The sequence below is a fragment of the Brassica napus genome, chromosome C4 (assembly GCF_020379485.1).
Source record: "Brassica napus cultivar Da-Ae chromosome C4, Da-Ae, whole genome shotgun sequence".
Lineage (NCBI taxonomy): Eukaryota > Viridiplantae > Streptophyta > Magnoliopsida > Brassicales > Brassicaceae > Brassica > Brassica napus.
In genome coordinates, this window is record NC_063447.1 from 4620944 (window position 1) to 4638884 (window position 17941).

At 35.8% G+C, this 17941-nt stretch overlaps 1 long non-coding RNA gene across 1 annotated transcript; it reads left to right on the top strand.

The window, feature by feature from the left end:
• Positions 1 to 320: 320 nt before the first annotated feature.
• On the top strand, positions 321 to 3076 carry LOC106395483. Its single transcript, XR_001279270.3, has 4 exons — positions 321 to 641; positions 1252 to 1351; positions 1419 to 1480; positions 1561 to 3076. It is a non-coding gene; the product is annotated as an uncharacterized LOC106395483 (long non-coding RNA).
• The last annotated feature ends 14865 nt before the right edge of the window (positions 3077 to 17941 follow it).

A 17941-nucleotide genomic window follows, 5' to 3' on the forward strand; every position in this document is an offset into this window, starting at 1 on the left:
AGTATGTGCGGGTGGAGAAGAAGATAATGGCGTTGGGCTCAAAATGGTATGGACGTCAGAAACGATGTTGTATTGATAGGTTACACAGAGGCTAACACGGTATGGGGTTGGACTTTAGACCATCATTAATGCAGTTTCTTGGTAGGGTTTTTAAACAAAAGAAAGCATTTAATTAAATCAAAACAAAAAGAAATTATGGTAACCGATCCTTAGTGAAGTGTTTTGGCAACCGATCATTAAGCGGTTTCTTAATACACGTGACATGAAACTGTTAATTTCTTTTTTTCCTTTTTTTTTCTTTCTCTCCTTTCTCATCTTTTCTCGTGTTCTCCGTCGGGAGGACGATTGGTTTTGTGAAAGGTATCATCTCCTCCGTGCAATCGGCGTATCTCTGTTTTTCCCTTCTCTCGTCATCTCCTGTGAGGAGAGGGTACTGGGGTAACAAAATTGGCAAGCCGCATACGGTTCCTTGTAAGGTTACGGGGAAGTGTGGTTCCGTTACGGTGAGGATGGTTCCTGCTCCCAGAGGTGCTGGTATCGTGGCGGCTAGGGTTCCTAAGATGGTGCTTCAGTTCAATGGGATTGATGATGTTTTCACTTCTTCCAGGGGATCTACTAAGACTCTTGGAAACTTCGTCAAGGTTTGTCTCTTTCTTCTTTTTGAGTTTGTGTAGAGGTGAAAGTTGGGTCCTTTTGATTGGTGCCTGCTCTGAAATGTCGATTACGTTGTTAAAGTTGGAACTCTTTTTGACATCTTAGATCGTTCAGTGATTGTTTAGTGTCATTTCTGAGCTGTGTTCTATAGTAAATGATGTAATGAGCTATGTGTTTGTCGTGATTTGCTGTGTGTATATGTCTGATGGCAAGCTTTACAGTCTCTTCAGACTTGATTAGTCTGAACATCATCATTTAACAGTCAATAAATGACAAACTGATGTTTGTTCTTTCTGTCTCTTAAATTGTTTAGTATTATTTGTTAGATGTGTTCAGTTGTAAATGATGTATGGAACAGTCGGTTTGTTAGATTTTTTTTTCTTTGTATGTCTGATCGCGAGCTTTTCAGATGCTTCAAATTTTATCTGTCTGAACATGATCAATCCTGATAGAGATTTTAATACAGTTTAACCCTCAAGTTTGTACCTGTTTACATCATTTCACTTGGTAAACTAAACTCTTCCTTTTGCCTGTTTAACATCTTATACAATCTGTTGAATTCTAGTAATTAAAAGAAGAGATTTGTCTGTGTGGCAGTACTCATGGATAATCAGAGAGAGATAGATATTTGTGTTGAGATGTGACAAAGCCTTTAGAGGTTCTTTGTTTATCATTATGCTCTGCTCCATCTCTTAAGGTAAGCTCTATATATATATTCCAGCGCTGTTTTGGAGTTTAGCACTTATTAATACATCTATTTGCAGCTAAAACAAAATGGATGGGTTGGAAACTTTGCGCTTGGAGCAAGCTATATCAGTTTGCCATGGTAAGATATCTTGTGGATATCATTATATGCTGTGCTTTCATCTCATTGATCTTTTCTTTTATTGTTCACTTGATGGATAGGTGGGCTGGGCAAGCATTGTTTGGCACTGATGCTGCAAAATGGATATGCGTTAGTGCTATAGACGTTACTCAGCTCTCTGTTGCCGGTATGTAGTATGACTTCTATTTCTTGTGCTTGATCTTATGAATTAGATGATCATTAGTGAATGTCTATTCTGGTTGCAGTGTATCTTGTGATCAAAATTTATACATAAAGTAATCAAAAACAATTTCTACTTTTTAATCACATATATGACATCTTCTTCTCAAATCTATTTTTACTATGTTTTATTTTTTTAAAAAAATTAATTTTAATACAACAATGTTTAAATTTTTTTTTTAAGAACCCTTCATTAAGAAATTCCCAATGGAGCACAAAATCTATAAGTTCTTAATTAAATTTTTTAACTAATTTTTATCACTAAGAAACCCAAATGGGGTTATAGGGATAATGATGCTCTTAGAGTTACCTGTGAATGCAACATTATTTTGATTTTCCATTAAATATTAGATTCATTTATAATTCCCTTTTACTGAAACACTCTCATTTAATTTGTAATTATTTTTTTGGTCAACTACTAGTAAAAGCTAAATTCAAGTTTTCCATTGATTTGTATGGTCCCAGTCGAGTATAAAACGGACATTTGGAGAAGACTAGTTTTTTTTTTACAACGGAGAAGACTAGTTGTGGTAGAGTTCACGGCTACTTGTCGCCTTGAAGCTTGTCGCTGAGATAACAATTAGACCATCTTCGACCCATTTCTATAATAGAAATCTCTAAAATAGAGGAAAAAATAAAGATAATATTTTTGCTCTATTGTATTTCTCTATAATAAAGGAATGCTATATTTGTCTCCATAGATAGATGAATGCTATTTTTTTTTTATATTTAGGGGAAAAAATAGCATTCTTCTATTTATAGAGGTAAATATAGCATTCCTCTATTATAGATGAATACATTGGAGCAAAATACATTTCTATTTTTTTCTTTATTTTAGAGATTTCTATTATAGGGATGGGTTAGAGATGCTGTTGATAATGCTATCATTATCACAGCTTCAGTTTCTCCTAGGGTTACAAACAAGACGGGACAGGTTTATTGATTAATTTTAAAGTTAAAATAACGTTCGACGCTTTCAACAACCCACAGTAATTAGAAAAATAAAAAACACCCACAGTATGCATGTTACTTTCCAATTTATTCTTTTTGTTAATAATCTGTATTTGACATGTTGACATGTTGGATATCTTCAATCAATGTGGTCATGCTTTTTTCCTTGGTTTCAAATCTTTCTGCTAAATCAGTACTGGTGGTGGGCTGATTACTTTTATACAATTGATTTTATTTGGAGTATTGGTGGGCTGATGATTTTGAGTGGTTGCTTAAAATAGAATAATTAGAGCATGCGCAACGGGAATTCTTAAGTTGAAATTTTTAGAAAAAAATAATTAAATAATCAGTGGATCCCACCAAAAGCTAAGGATTCAACCCTTAAAATTCCTAAATAAAGATTTTTTTTTAGTGAATCCTTGCACTATTTACGGGTCCCCACGACTACGTGGCGGTCCGTGAATGGTCATCTTTTTTTTTTTTTTTTTTTTAAAAATCTAAAATATCCAGGATTAATCCGAAATGCCCTTGTCGCTAAGGACTCCAATGAGTCTCACCGTTGCGCATGCTCTTATACCAACAAACTGAGTTTACTCCGGATTTTTCTTATTTTTCACCAATCATAGTAAAAAGGAAGGAAGAAAAACGTTGCTGATGAAAGTAAAACAACAATAACTTTAATCTTCAACCGAGTTTATAATTTTTTGTTAAAGGATTTCGCATGCTAAAAATCATTACTATTATAAACTGTAATAATCTTTTTGATGTTGGGCTTAACACGCTAACTTAAATGTATTATAACAATTTATATAAAATGTCATCAATATTATTATCAACTCATGCTATAATGAATGTTGATAAAACAAAGTGCCAGTTTTAAAACTGTTGCAAGTAGCTAGCCACAGTGAAGTTCACAATGAAAATCAAAGGAAGAATATATCAAATTTGTTCAGATTGTCTAACAATGTTTGTTTGAGTATATTCATGACATAGAACTTTTACATTATAGAGGGTGTGACTAGTAACCATCATAAGAACAATATGAACGAATAGGAAAGGAATGAGTAGCAATAAAATTTTAGGAACGATGCTTCTTTAACAAAATTAGTGAGAAATTGATTTGTTCTATAATTCTCTACGAACACTACAAGAAAACAGGGAGATTCTGATGGCCGAAATCGTCGGAAATTCGTCGGAATAGACCGATTCCGACGAACCTGTCCGTCGGTATCGTTTCGTCGGAAAAAAAAAATTCGTCGGAATTTCGTCGGAACTTCCGACGACTTTCTGACGAATACCGAGAAACGTCATTCTAACGAACTTCCGACGATATTACGATGTGGACACACTAGACCAGAGTTCATCGGAAAAAACTACGTACCGACGGAGAGCGTTCCTCGGACAATTCCGACGTAGCGTGTTCCTCGGTGTATTCCGACGAACTTGGGGCGTCGGAATATACCGACGGACAATGGTCGTCGGAATATACCGACGAATGATGTTCGTCGGTATATTCCGACGAAATGTGGTTCGTCGGTACATTCCGACGGATATATGTCCGTCGGTATATTCCGACGACCGTTGTCCGTCGGTATATACCAATTTTAAAAATGAATTAATTTTGCATTTTTATATATTTTTTGATATTAATAAATTAAAAAAATCAGAAATTTAAAACTAATAATATTATATAATTTAAATTCATACAAACCGAAATAGAAAAAAAACATTCAGAAAGTTTAAAATTCATACAAACCGAAATAGAAAAAAAACATTCCGAAAGTTTTAAAAAGCCGAAATAAACTAAGATGAACTCGAAGACATCAAACGATCTAGCTTCTGCATAATCTCGGTGTTGAACTTCTTCTGGGATGCCAACTCAGCAAGGATAGTGGCATTCTCCGAACGGATAGTGGCATTCTCCGAAAGGATAGTGGTGTTCTGCTCCTCCAATGCCCCAATCCGTTCATCTTTGTCATGTAGCTCCTCGAGAATCATGGGATCGGCATACGGAGCTTGCGAAGAAGATGCCGGATACGAAGAAGCGCGGCGGGCCAACCCAACTAAACGGCCTCCTTTCCTTTTAGGAACCGCCTACAAAAATATTTAAAGTAAGTAAATAGGGACAAGTAAGTAATCGACATTATAAAAAAAATATATTAATAAAAAAAATTACCTTTTCAACCATCTCATTTATTTGCAATAGAGACAGGTTGGTTGAAGCTCCCGTAGAGTCGCCGTCATCAGAGAGAGGCTGAGATTGAGATACTATTTCAGCTTCCACCAAATCAACTACACCTTTGATCACGGGGTCCTGAATTTGACCCGTCGTCTTGTTAGTGTGAGCCACCTTAATGAGTTGGAGACGATCAACGGGATTACCGTCATTTGCTTCGATCTAAAAAAACCGCCATTATTAGCCAAGGAATATATAAAATATTTATTTAAAAAATATAAAGATAAATAATAATAAAAAACTTACAAGTTCATCCTCCTTAGTAGACATAGAGCAAGCGCCGAGGTTGTGCACATACATACCTTTCCCGCCACGATCGCTCTTCCGGTTCCTGGAGTTCCTAGAAGACGTCTCTGCAGTTTCTTCCTTCTCCCAATGAGCTATCAACTGCTCCCACACCGTCCCGTTGATGAACCGTGGCTTCTTGTTCTTCTGCCAAACTGTCTTCCACGCGTTTATCTGCTTTGCATAAGAGTCCATGGCCTTTTCGTTGAATTTCTTACGGACTGTTTCCGTAAGATCGGAGTGCCAGTTGAACTCTTGCTACAAAACAAACACAATTTAATAAGTAAATATATTAAAAAAATGTAAAAACTTTAAAAAAATGAAGAGTTACTATACCGCAAACTGACGAAACCACAACTCTCGTTCGTCGGAAGGGATCACACTCCACTTTGAATATCCAAAACGGAGCATGGAGTACATCATCTGGTTGATGCTCCTGCTAATGCCATTTTTCGACTTGGTGAACCTTTAAAAAAATACAAGTTAGCAAGTTAATTAAAGGAAAAAAAATATAACGGTACAAATAAAAAAAATACTAACCAAGCGCTATGGCCTCGTCGTGGGTTGGGTTGGAGAAACGGGAGATGCTCTCGACCTGGTTGTTGAACCAATAGATGAACCGGCATGACCCCCGGATCCTGTTGAGCAGCAGCGGGAGCTGGAGCGGGAATATATGCGGGAACCGAGTCATGAGACGATCCCGATGCACGGGAACTGCTCACCGAACTACGTCGAAGACGGGCTGCGGGGCGGGGTTCATCCTCGGCTCTAAAAAAAAAATTAATACATCAAACATATTTTCAAATCATTTCTATTTTTAATGTTTTCATTTATATATTTACAAAAGGTTTTATAAACGTTTTTAAAAAAAACTATTAAACCTTTTATTATACATAGTTTATTACTAGAAACTTATAAAAAATAATAAAAAAATTTAAATTTTTTTATTATATATATATATATATGTATACAAAATTATAAAAAATTTATAAATATAGAAAAATATTGTTAAAAATTTATAAATGAAGAAAAATGTTGTTAAATATTTATATTTTTTTTAAAAAACATTTTATTATACATAGTTTATTAGTGGAAACTTATAAAAAATTATAAAAAATTTTAAAATTTTTATACATGATTTATATATATATATATATATGTATACAAAATTATAAAAATTTATAAATATAGAAAATGTTGTTAAATATTTTCAAAAAATTTTAAAAACGTTTTATTATATATTTCATTACTGGAAACTTGAAAAACGTTTTTAAAAATAAAAATAAAACGTTTTAAAAAATCAAAAAACATTTTTAAAAATCAAAAAACGTTTTTAAAAATCAAAAAGTGTTCCAAAAAAAACTAAAACAACAATCCAAACAACAATCCTAACTTATATATCCTAAATTATCCATTCAATCCTAAAATTTTCAATCAAACAACCTAAAATCCAAGATCTAACTTCCAAAACCCTAAACAATTGATATAAAAGAAGGTTTGGGATGATTCTTACATGATTTGGGGCTTGGGGAAGAGATATGAGGGTGAGGAGAGGATTCGCCGGTGAAGAGAGGTGGAGAAGGGCCGGAATCGCCGGAGAGATGGAGAAATCGCCGGAGAGTGTGTGTTTAGAGAGAGAGAGGCCGCGGAGATAACGAAGAAGAAGGAAGAAGGAGGGTTATTATATCCGAGGATTCCGACGGACACGGGTTCGTCGATATTCCGTCGGTATAATTAAAATATACCAAAAGCTGATTCGCGAAAATTTTCAAGCGGTTTGGTTCTCCCGGGCAAATTGAAATTCCGACGGAATGTGTCCGTCAGTATATTCGACGGACACAGTCCGTCGGTATATACCGACAGAATTCTGACGACTTAGTGTTTAGGGTGTTGATTTCAAGTTTCTAAATGCAAAATCCAAATCTTTGATAATATATATAGTATTTGCATAAAGATTTAACAATAAAAATGTTTTATAACACGATTTTACACAACAACATTTTTTGTAGTGTAAGCTTATATAAATATGATTGTATAAGTATATAATGTTAAGATGAGATGTTATGAAAACAATGATATGCATACATAAATATTTTAATGAGTTGTTATATTTGAACGGTTGCGATCTAATACTATACTAAACACTTATTATGTGTTATTTTCATAGTTTTGGCATCTAAATTTATAGATTTTTATGATTGAAATTTTATAGAAACACATGTCGTCGGTAATTCGTCGGTATATTCCGACGAATTACCGACGACCTTTCCAAATTTCAATGAAACCCAGTGTCGTCGCTATGTCGTCGGTATATTGCGAGGGATTTCCGACGGACAAATAAAAAAAAAAAAAAAAAAAAAACTAATCAGAATCTTCTGAATCTTCATCAAACTCCCCAACCTCGGCTTCTGGCTCTGAATGTACGACAGCATCATGTCCAAACACAGTCAAATTCTCAATGAGTTGAACATTTTCCAAATCTTCAACTGCCTGGGCGTTGCTGGTAGACTCTGGTTGCAATGGTTCATCATCATCAGAAGTTCCATCCACTCGTCCTCTTGGGTTGATTTGCGTTACAGTAACCCATGGATCGTCTCTGTACGTCACCCGAGGGTAACTGATGTAGCACACCTATACATATCAATTATACAAGTATTAGTAAAATATATAACATTAATTAATTATATTGGTAAAAAATTATGAATAGATTGACATACCTGATCAGCTTGCGAACCAAGAATGAAGGGATCATAATATTGAAGTTTCCGCCGCGAATGAACTGATGTAACACCAAACGCATCAATCTTCACTCCTCTATCTGGGGTGGTGTCATACCAATCACAATAGAATACTACACAACGCAATCCAACCATTCCAGGAAATTGGATTTCCAATATTTCTTTTATGTTGCCGTAGTAGACATCGTCACCAGAAGAAGATGAAACACCAGCATCATATGTTGTCTTAGAATGACCTTTCCTTGTGAATGCATATCCTCGCGTACAAAATTTAGGATATGATTTGACCACATAGTTTGGTCCCTGCACAAATTCGCGTATCCAATCATCGAACACAAGACCTCTGGCCAAACCATCATTCACCTATAAATTAAAAACATATATGATTGAAAAGTTAATTAGTTTATATATATTAAATTTAAACTAATCATTTGCATAGGGTAATATGATATATGACTCACATAACTACGAAGCCACGCAGCAAATCCGTTATCTCTAAGTTGTCGAAGCTCATCTTCTGTTGCATGCCTGTGAGTCATACGCAACTCCGCCATATATACACTATATACAAAAATATTATCAATATGAAATAAATTTATTGAATATTAATCTAACAATAAATGAATAAATATTTTTACCTCTCATATTGTAGAACATCTTCACAGTTGGTGAGCAAATATGTTTGCAAATGAGCGTGCTCAGTGTCCGTAAGTCTCCGCTTCGTGAATTTTCCACTAAGTCGTCCTATTTCCTTGAACATGCTTGGGACAGTAACATGATATGTTGCTCTCTCCCCTCTATCATCATGCCGAGCAGGTCTTCGGTGTTTTGTATGCACTTCTCGTGGAAAATAATTTTCAGCAAAGATTGCAGTTTCTTCATTGATCACCTGTGCCACTATAGATCCTTCCACCCTGCTTTGATTTTTGACCATCTTCTTCAGATGATGCATATAACGCTCAAAAATATACATCCATCTGTACTGCACAGGACCACCAAGTTCCAATTCTCTTGCAAGATGTTCCATTACATCAAAGAATGATGGAGAAAATATCTTCTTAAGGTTGCACATGCTGACTGGTGCGTTTGTCTTCAAATTATTAATACCCTCTTCAGTCACTACTCTGCTGCATAAGTCGCGGAAGAAAACACTAATCCCTACATAGATAAAAGACATAATTTTTGTAAGTATTAAGTTTTTATAAGCATAATTGTTAAATATAAAAATAAATTAAATTGCAAAAATATAATATACCTGCAATTGCTTCATGAACATTACGTGGAAATAATGCTGAAAAAGCAAACGGAAGGAGGCGCTGCATAATTACATGACAATCATGACTCTTCAAGCCAGTAAACTTTCCTTCGCTTCTATCAACGCAGTTCCCCAAATTTGATGCATATCCGTCAGGAAATTTCACTTTATCTGTAATCCAATCAAAGAACTCTTCTTTTCTAGCACCATCCAGCCGATAAATGGGAAAAGGGGCCGTACCGTTCTCATCAACGTGAAGTTCAGAACGATCACAAATATCGACTAAATCCAACCTTGACTTCAAATTATCCTTCGTTTTACCTTGGATGTTAAGGACTGTGTTCATCAGATTATCGAAGAAGTTCTTCTCAATATGCATGACATCTAAATTATGCCGCAATAGATGACTCTCCCAATATGGCAGATCCCAGAAAATACTCTTTTTGTGCCAGTTATGTAGCTCTCCAACCGCATTGACTCGAATGTTTTCATGTCCACCTACATCTGGCGTCCTTTCTGCATCAAAATACCTAAACTGCTTCAACAAATCTTTCCCACTAACTTCCTCAGGTGGACCATCAAACACCTGCTTGTTCTTCGTAAACGAAGTCTTACTCCTGCGGTATGGATGATCAGGTGGTAGAAATCGTCTGTGACAGTCAAACCAACACGTTTTCCTTCCGTTCTTTAGTTGGAAAGCATCTGTGTCATCTTGACAATATGGACATGATAGCTTCCCATGTGTTGTCCATCCAGATAACATACCATATGCTGGAAAGTCACTTATTGTCCACATAAGTACTGCCCGCATCTGAAAGTTTTCTTTGCGCGAAACATCGTATGTCTCAAAACCATGCGCCCATAGTTGTTGCAACTCATATATTAGTGGTTGAAGAAACACATCTAGTGATCTTTTAGGATGATCTGGCCCGGGACGAGAATTGAGAGAAACAAAAACTCTCGTCGCATGCACAAGCTCGGCCGTAAGTTGTACGGTGTCACAATAACTGGCCATAGAGAATACTGTCTTCCATGCTTTCCAAATGGGCTGAAACCATCAGTAGATAATCCAAGATAAACATTTCTTCTCTCTTCCGCAAATTCTGGATATGTTGACTGGAAATGTTTCCAAGCCTTTGCATCTGAAGGATGTCTAATCTCACCATTTGTGGAATGCTCTGCATGCCATCTCATTGCTTTTGCTGTGCGCTCACACTGATACAACCTCTTCAATCTTTCCGTCAAAGGCAAATACCACATTCTTTTGAATGGGATCGGAACTCTTCCCCTCGTCTCCTGATAACGAGGTTTCCCACAAAATTTGCATACATTCCGTGTCTCATCCGCTCTCCAGTAGATCATGCAGTTGTCAATACATACATCTATCACTTCATACGTTAGTTGAAGACCTGCAACAAGTTTTTGAACCTCGTAGTATGAACCCGGTGCAAGGTTATCCTCAGGTAGAATACCTTTGACAAAATCAGTAATCGCATCCATACATTCTTCAGCCAAATTATAGTCTGTCTTAATACCCATTAATCTAGTTGCAGATGATAAGACTGAATGACCATCTCTACAATTTTGATACAAAGGTTGTTTTCCTGCATCCAACATGTCAAAAAATCTCCTAGATTCGGGGTTTGGTTCTTCCCCTCTATAATGATCATGTACCATCTGCTCAGTACCTACACCATAATCTATATCCGTTCTAGATTCTTCTAACCTAATATCAGGCTGAAGTTCACTAACAGGCTGAGGTTCGCTAGTACTACCATATTCATAACCAGTTTCCCCATGAAGGTACCAAACTTTATAATTACGTGAAAACCCTTTCATATACAAATGAGTCCAAACATCAAATTCTTTTATAACCTTATTATTATTGCAAGAAGAGCAGGGACATCTTAACATACCACTTTTTGCATCCGGTTGCTGTTGAACAAGCCTCATGAATTCTCCAATCCCTTGAACGTATTCTTCCGTAAGCAAATTGGTGTTCGGATCCAAATGAGGTTTATCCATCCACGAACGATAATAAACTTCTGAAGACATGATTTTCACGGAATTGTTATGACTAAAGAGAATGAAGAGAGAATGAAGTGTGAATGAGTTGAATGAGGAGGGGTTGTATTTATAGGAAATTGCTTACGGACCTCCGACGACTTTCCGACGAAATTCCGACGGATGTAAAGCAGTCCGTCGGAATTCCGTCGGTATTGTCCAATCTCAAACGGCTATACAACGGTCATATATATTTGTCGGCAACGGTCACATGGTTCGTCGGAAATTCGTCGAAAAATACCGACGGAATTCCGACGACTTTACTGTTAATCGGAATGTCGTCGGAAATTCGTCGGAATATACCGACGAACTTCCGACGACTACAACGGTTACATTTTTTATCGGAATGTCGTCGAAAAGTCGTCAGCATTTTCCGACGAACCTTGTTTCGTCGGAATTCCGTCGGAAATGGCCGACGGAATTCCGACGACTTCATTTTTTTGGATTTTGTCGGAAATTTGTCAGTAATCCGTCACAAATGTCCGACGACATTGGTGTCCGTCGGAACCTCCGTCAGAATTCGGCTTGTTTTTTTGTAGTAGAACAAATGAATGAAAAGAAATGAAAAGGAAAATGCATTCCTCGTGAATGGTAAAAAGTTTAAAAAAGATTAGAAAACATAGTGTTTTTCCTCGTTCCGTTGGTCACCAATCACACCCACAGTGTTGCGTTGCGGTGGAGCGAGTGTAGAACTGAATCAAGATTTACGAACATGGAGGTCACATGGAAGATGGGAAGGAGTTCACGTGCATGAACTCGTGGGAAGTCGCCAGGATGGCAGCACGTGGTCACCACCAGCGACCACACTCGTGCGGCGTAATTTCTGTTCCTCCACGACCAGACATCCACTTCTCTCCAATCATTGGATACGCTCTCTAACATCCCACGCGTTAGCTCTCTCGCGTGCAAATCACGTCTTAATTGTCCGTGGTTATTAGGCCTGCGGATAAGATATCCGGGTTTTTGAAGGTATTTGTGATTTGCTTCGTATGTTACGGATATCTAATTTTTCGATTTGCTTTGATTCAGAAAAATACGGATATCTGGAAAAACATATATTCGGAAAATAAATATATATTTGTGGATATTTACAAATACTTATGGATATCTCATATGTTTTGATTAATACAAATAATCTGAAAAATTCGATACAAATTTATTTTTGTATGATATATAAGATAAAAATTAAAAGAAGTAGTGAATCTACATATTTTGTAATTTTTTTTAAACTTACTAACAATTATAATTACACAAAACTTAAAAATAAGTTATTATTGTCATAATTTTTTTTATCTTCCTTTTATGTAATAATTTTTATATAGGTAATAATGTGAACAGAATTTGTCAATCATATGTTAGAATAATAGTAATAATATAATTTTATACATTTAAAACTTTAAATATAATCAAGATATACATATATTTATATATTGCTGGATCGGATCGGATATCTGCTTCCCAAAATTTTAATATTTGTGATTTGCTTTGATTTTAACGGATATTGATTTTTAGTATTTACTTTGCTTCGAAAGTTTACGGATATCCGGAATTTTTGGATCAAATCGAAACGAATAACGAATCGAATCAAATTTAACGGATAAAATGTCCAGCCCTAGTGGTTATGCAAGCTACATTAATAATATTCCAAAGTTATGAATACTGTAATTGTTAAAAATATATGTTTGCATACAGCATAAACACAGCTAGCTTAGAAGAGGATCCGATACGAACCGACCAAAGCAAACAAGCCCACGTTCCTGGGTTAATCATGCATGCATGTATAAATTTCAAATACTTAATCATGGGTTAACGAGCCCCACGTGTGTGTCCATATCCATGTGCAAAAGCTCTGGCGTACCATGTGTTCTCTCATTTTCCTATTCGGTTTTGAACTGACATTTATCACCTTCTCGATCTATATACTAATTCAGATACTAATCATTTCAGTCCTACTTATAAAACAATGATCAAAAACCCTAAGTGTATCATTATGAATTAGCATAGACTTTAAGATAATGTGGTTTTGACATTAAACTAGTGTTATGAATTAATAGACACTAGGTAATAAACCGCGCCTTGCGCGGGATGTGATTATTAGTTTCGTTATTTTTAATAAAAAATATTAAATCTGTTCAATCTGGATATTGGTTCGGTTTTAAGTATTTTTTTGTTTTAAATCTTCTAAAATATAACTATTATTTTAAATTAATATTCATTTTAGTTTAATCAGTTAAAATGTTTGATATTTTAGTTTTTTCGGTAAAAAACAAAAATTAATATTATTTATTTATTTTCATGTTAAGAATTTTAGGTAATCGTCATGTCGAACCAATAGTTTCACATTATAGTTTCTAAACAGATAATAGTTTAAGAAAAAGAAAAGAAAATTATTAAGACAAATCATTTCACTACAATTTGGTCGGTAGTGAAAGAAACATTAAGAAAAAATGTTTCAACTTTCAAAAAAATTAGATACTTCAGTTGTGGTGAATACTTAATTACATGGTGCTCACATCAATGTGCACATGTATTTGTACGTAAAAAGTATATAAAAATAGTTGACAAAGATATAAAGATATTGTTAATTAATATTAAATGACATTTTTGTTCAAAATAATACATGAAAGATAAAATTAAAATTAATTTAAAATAAAAAAAACCTTGACATTAGTCATTTTTTCATATAAAGAAAATAAAATTGTATCCGTAAATAGGGGTGGACACAGATCGAATATCTGGGTATTTGGAAGCATTCATGTCGATTCGATCTTTAGCCACCTAGATATTCGGTGACTCGGATATCCGAAATATTTTAGAATTTTAAAGAATATCCGATTTGATCGGTAAATAAAATAAAATTTTAAAAATATTTGAAAAATTTAATAATAACACTTTATTACAAAAATAAATCATTATTTAACTTTTTAAATTCTAGTACCTAATATAATAAATTTAATTCATAAAAATATTGTAAAACTGATATAAAGTATACTATATATAACATGTATATATATAATTCTTTACATATATGTATATATATGCATATAACATATCGAATTAGATATATGTTCCTAAAATATTGGTATTTGTGATTTGCTTCTTTTTTTGATATTGTATTTTAGTATTTGATTTGTTTCTTAAGAGTTACGGATATCCAGACTTTTTTGTTCAAATCAAAATGGATAACGAATCGAATCAAAATTTATGAATATTTTGTTCAATTTTATCCGTAAACAATAAAAATAATATATATATATATAGTTTGGCTTTTGATTCGTTATCTATTTTTATTCGAATCGAAAAATTCAGAGTTTTATTGGAACCATGTATGTGAATTTTATATTAAAAAAACGCAAAGTACATAGTGTGAACACATTTATAAATATAGTGTGAACGCGTTAGCATATTTATTATCAAATCATTGTGAGACTGATACTTGTCTATTATAGTGTGAATGAATTTATTACAATGTTTCTCTTTTAATATATATGATATTTTAAGTGGACCTTTTTCTTTTTTAGGAACATGAAAAAATACGTCAGTACCATCTGCGCCTGTGTATTTTCTGTCCATTTCAACATATGCTATAAGCTTATAACTGATTATCATTTTTATGTTATTATGAATGAATAGAATTAAAAAGATTGAATGCAGATCACTACAAGAAAACACACCGAATTCCGACGGAGGTTCCGACGGACACCAAGATCGTCGGACATTTCTGACGGAATACTGACAAATTTCCGACCAAATCCAAAAAAACTAAGTCGTCGGAATTCCGTCGGCCATTTCCGACGGAATTCCGACGAAATATGGTTCGTCGGAATTTTCCGACGACTTTTCGACGACATTCCGATAAAAAATGTAACCGTTGTAGTCGTTGGAAGTTCGTCGGTATATTCCGACGAATTTCCGACGACATTCCGATTAACAGCAAAGTCGTCGGAATTCCGTCGATTTTCGACGAATTCCGACGAAAATGTAACCGTTGTAGTCGTCGGAAGTTCGTCGGTATATTCCGACGGAATTCCGACGACATTCCGATTAACAGCAAAGTCGTCGGAATTCCGTCGGTATTTTCCGACGGAATTTCCGACGAACCATGTGACCGTTGCCGACAAATATATATGACCGTTGTATAGCCGTTTGGGATTGGACAATTCCGACGGAATTCCGACGGACAGCTTTACATCCGTCGGAATTACGTCGGAAAGTCGTCGGAGGTCCGTAAGCAATTTCCTATAAATACAACCCCTCCTCATTCAACTCATTCACACTTCATTCTCTCTTCATTCTCTTTAGTCATAACAATTCCGTGAAAATCATGTCTTCAGAAGTTTATTATCGTTCGTGGATGGATAAACCTCATTTGGATCCGAACACCAATTTGCTTACGGAAGAATACGTTCAAGGGATTGGAGAATTCATGAGGCTTGTTCAACAGCAACCGGATGCAAAAAGTGGTATGTTAAGATGTCCCTGCTCTTCTTGCAATAATAATAAGGTTATAAAAGAATTTGATGTTTGGACTCATTTGTATATGAAAGGGTTTTCACGTAATTATAAAGTTTGGTACCTTCATGGGGAAACTGGTTATGAATATGGTAGTACTAGCGAACCTCAGCCTGTTAGTGAACCTCAGCCTGATATTAGGTTAGAAGAATCTAGAACGGATATAGATTATGGTGTAGGTACTGAGCAGATGGTACATGATCATTATAGAGGGGAAGAACCAAACCCCGAGTCTAGGAGATTTTTTGACATGTTGGATGCAGGAAAACAACCTTTGTATCAAAATTGTAGAGATGGTCATTCAGTCTTATCATCTGCAACTAGATTAATGGGTATTAAGACAGACTATAATTTGGCTGAAGAATGTATGGATGCGATTACTGATTTTGTCAAAGGTATTCTACCTGAGGATAACCTTGCACCGGGTTCATACTACGAGGTTCAGAAACTTGTTGCAGGTCTTCAACTACCGTATGAAGTGATAGATGTATGTATTGACAACTGCATGATCTACTGGAGAGCGGATGAGACACGGAATGTATGCAAATTTTGTGGGAAACCTCGTTATCAGGAGACGAGGGGAAGAGTTCCGATCCCATTCAAAAGAATGTGGTATTTGCCTTTGACGGAAAGATTGAAGAGGTTGTATCAGTGTGAGCGCACAGCAAAAGCAATGAGATGGCATGCAGAGCATTCCACAAATGGTGAGATTAGACATCCTTCAGATGCAAAGGCTTGGAAACATTTCCAGTCAACATATCCAGAATTTGCGGAAGAGAGAAGAAATGTTTATCTTGGATTATCTACTGATGGTTTCAGCCCATTTGGAAAGCATGGAAGGCAGTATTCTCTATGGCCAGTTATTGTGACACCGTACAACTTACGGCCGAGCTTGTGCATGCGACGAGAGTTTTTGTTTCTCTCAATTCTCGTCCCCGGGCCAGATCATCCTAAAAGATCACTAGATGTGTTTCTTCAACCACTAATATATGAGTTGCAACAACTATGGGCGCATGGTTTTGAGACATACGATGTTTCGCGCAAAGAAAACTTTCAGATGCGGGCAGTACTTATGTGGACAATAAGTGACTTTCCAGCATATGGTATGTTATCTGGATGGACAACACATGGGAAGCTATCATGTCCATATTGTCAAGATGACACAGATGCTTTCCAACTAAAGAACGGAAGGAAAACGTGTTGGTTTGACTGTCACAGACGATTTCTACCACCTGATCATCCATACCGCAGGAGTAAGACTTCGTTTACGAAGAACAAGCAGGTGTTTGATGGTCCACCTGAGGAAGTTAGTGGGAAAGATTTGTTGAAGCAGTTTAGGTATTTTGATGCAGAAAGGACGCCAGATGTAGGTGGACATGAAAACATTCGAGTCAATGCGGTTGGAGAGCTACATAACTGGCACAAAAAGAGTATTTTCTGGGATCTGCCATATTGGGAGAGTCATCTATTGCGGCATAATTTAGATGTCATGCATATTGAGAAGAACTTCTTCGATAATCTGATGAACACAGTCCTTAACATCCAAGGTAAAACGAAGGATAATTTGAAGTCAAGGTTGGATTTAGTCGATATTTGTGATCGTTCTGAACTTCACGTTGATGAGAACGGTACGGCCCCTTTTCCCATTTATCGGCTAGATGGTGCTAGAAAAGAAGAGTTCTTTGATTGGATTACAGATAAAGTGAAATTTCCTGACGGATATGCATCAAATTTGGGGAACTGCGTTGATAGAAGCGAAGGAAAGTTTACTGGCTTGAAGAGTCATGATTGTCATGTAATTATGCAGCGCCTCCTTCCGTTTGCTTTTTCAGCATTATTGCCACGTAATGTTCATGAAGCAATTGCAGGGATTAGTGTTTTTTTCCGCGACTTATGCAGCAGAGTAGTGACTGAAGAGGGTATTAATAATTTGAAGACAAACGCACCAGTCAGCATGTGCAACCTTGAGAAGATATTTCCTCCATCATTCTTTGATGTAATGGAACATCTTGCTATTCATCTCGCAAGAGAATTGGAACTTGGTGGTCCTGTGCAGTACAGATGGATGTATATTTTTGAGCGTTATATGCATCATCTGAAGAAGATGGTCAAAAATCAAAGCAGGGTGGAAGGATCTATAGTGGCACAGGTGATCAATGAAGAAACTGCAATCTTTGCTGAAAATTATTTTCCACCAGAAG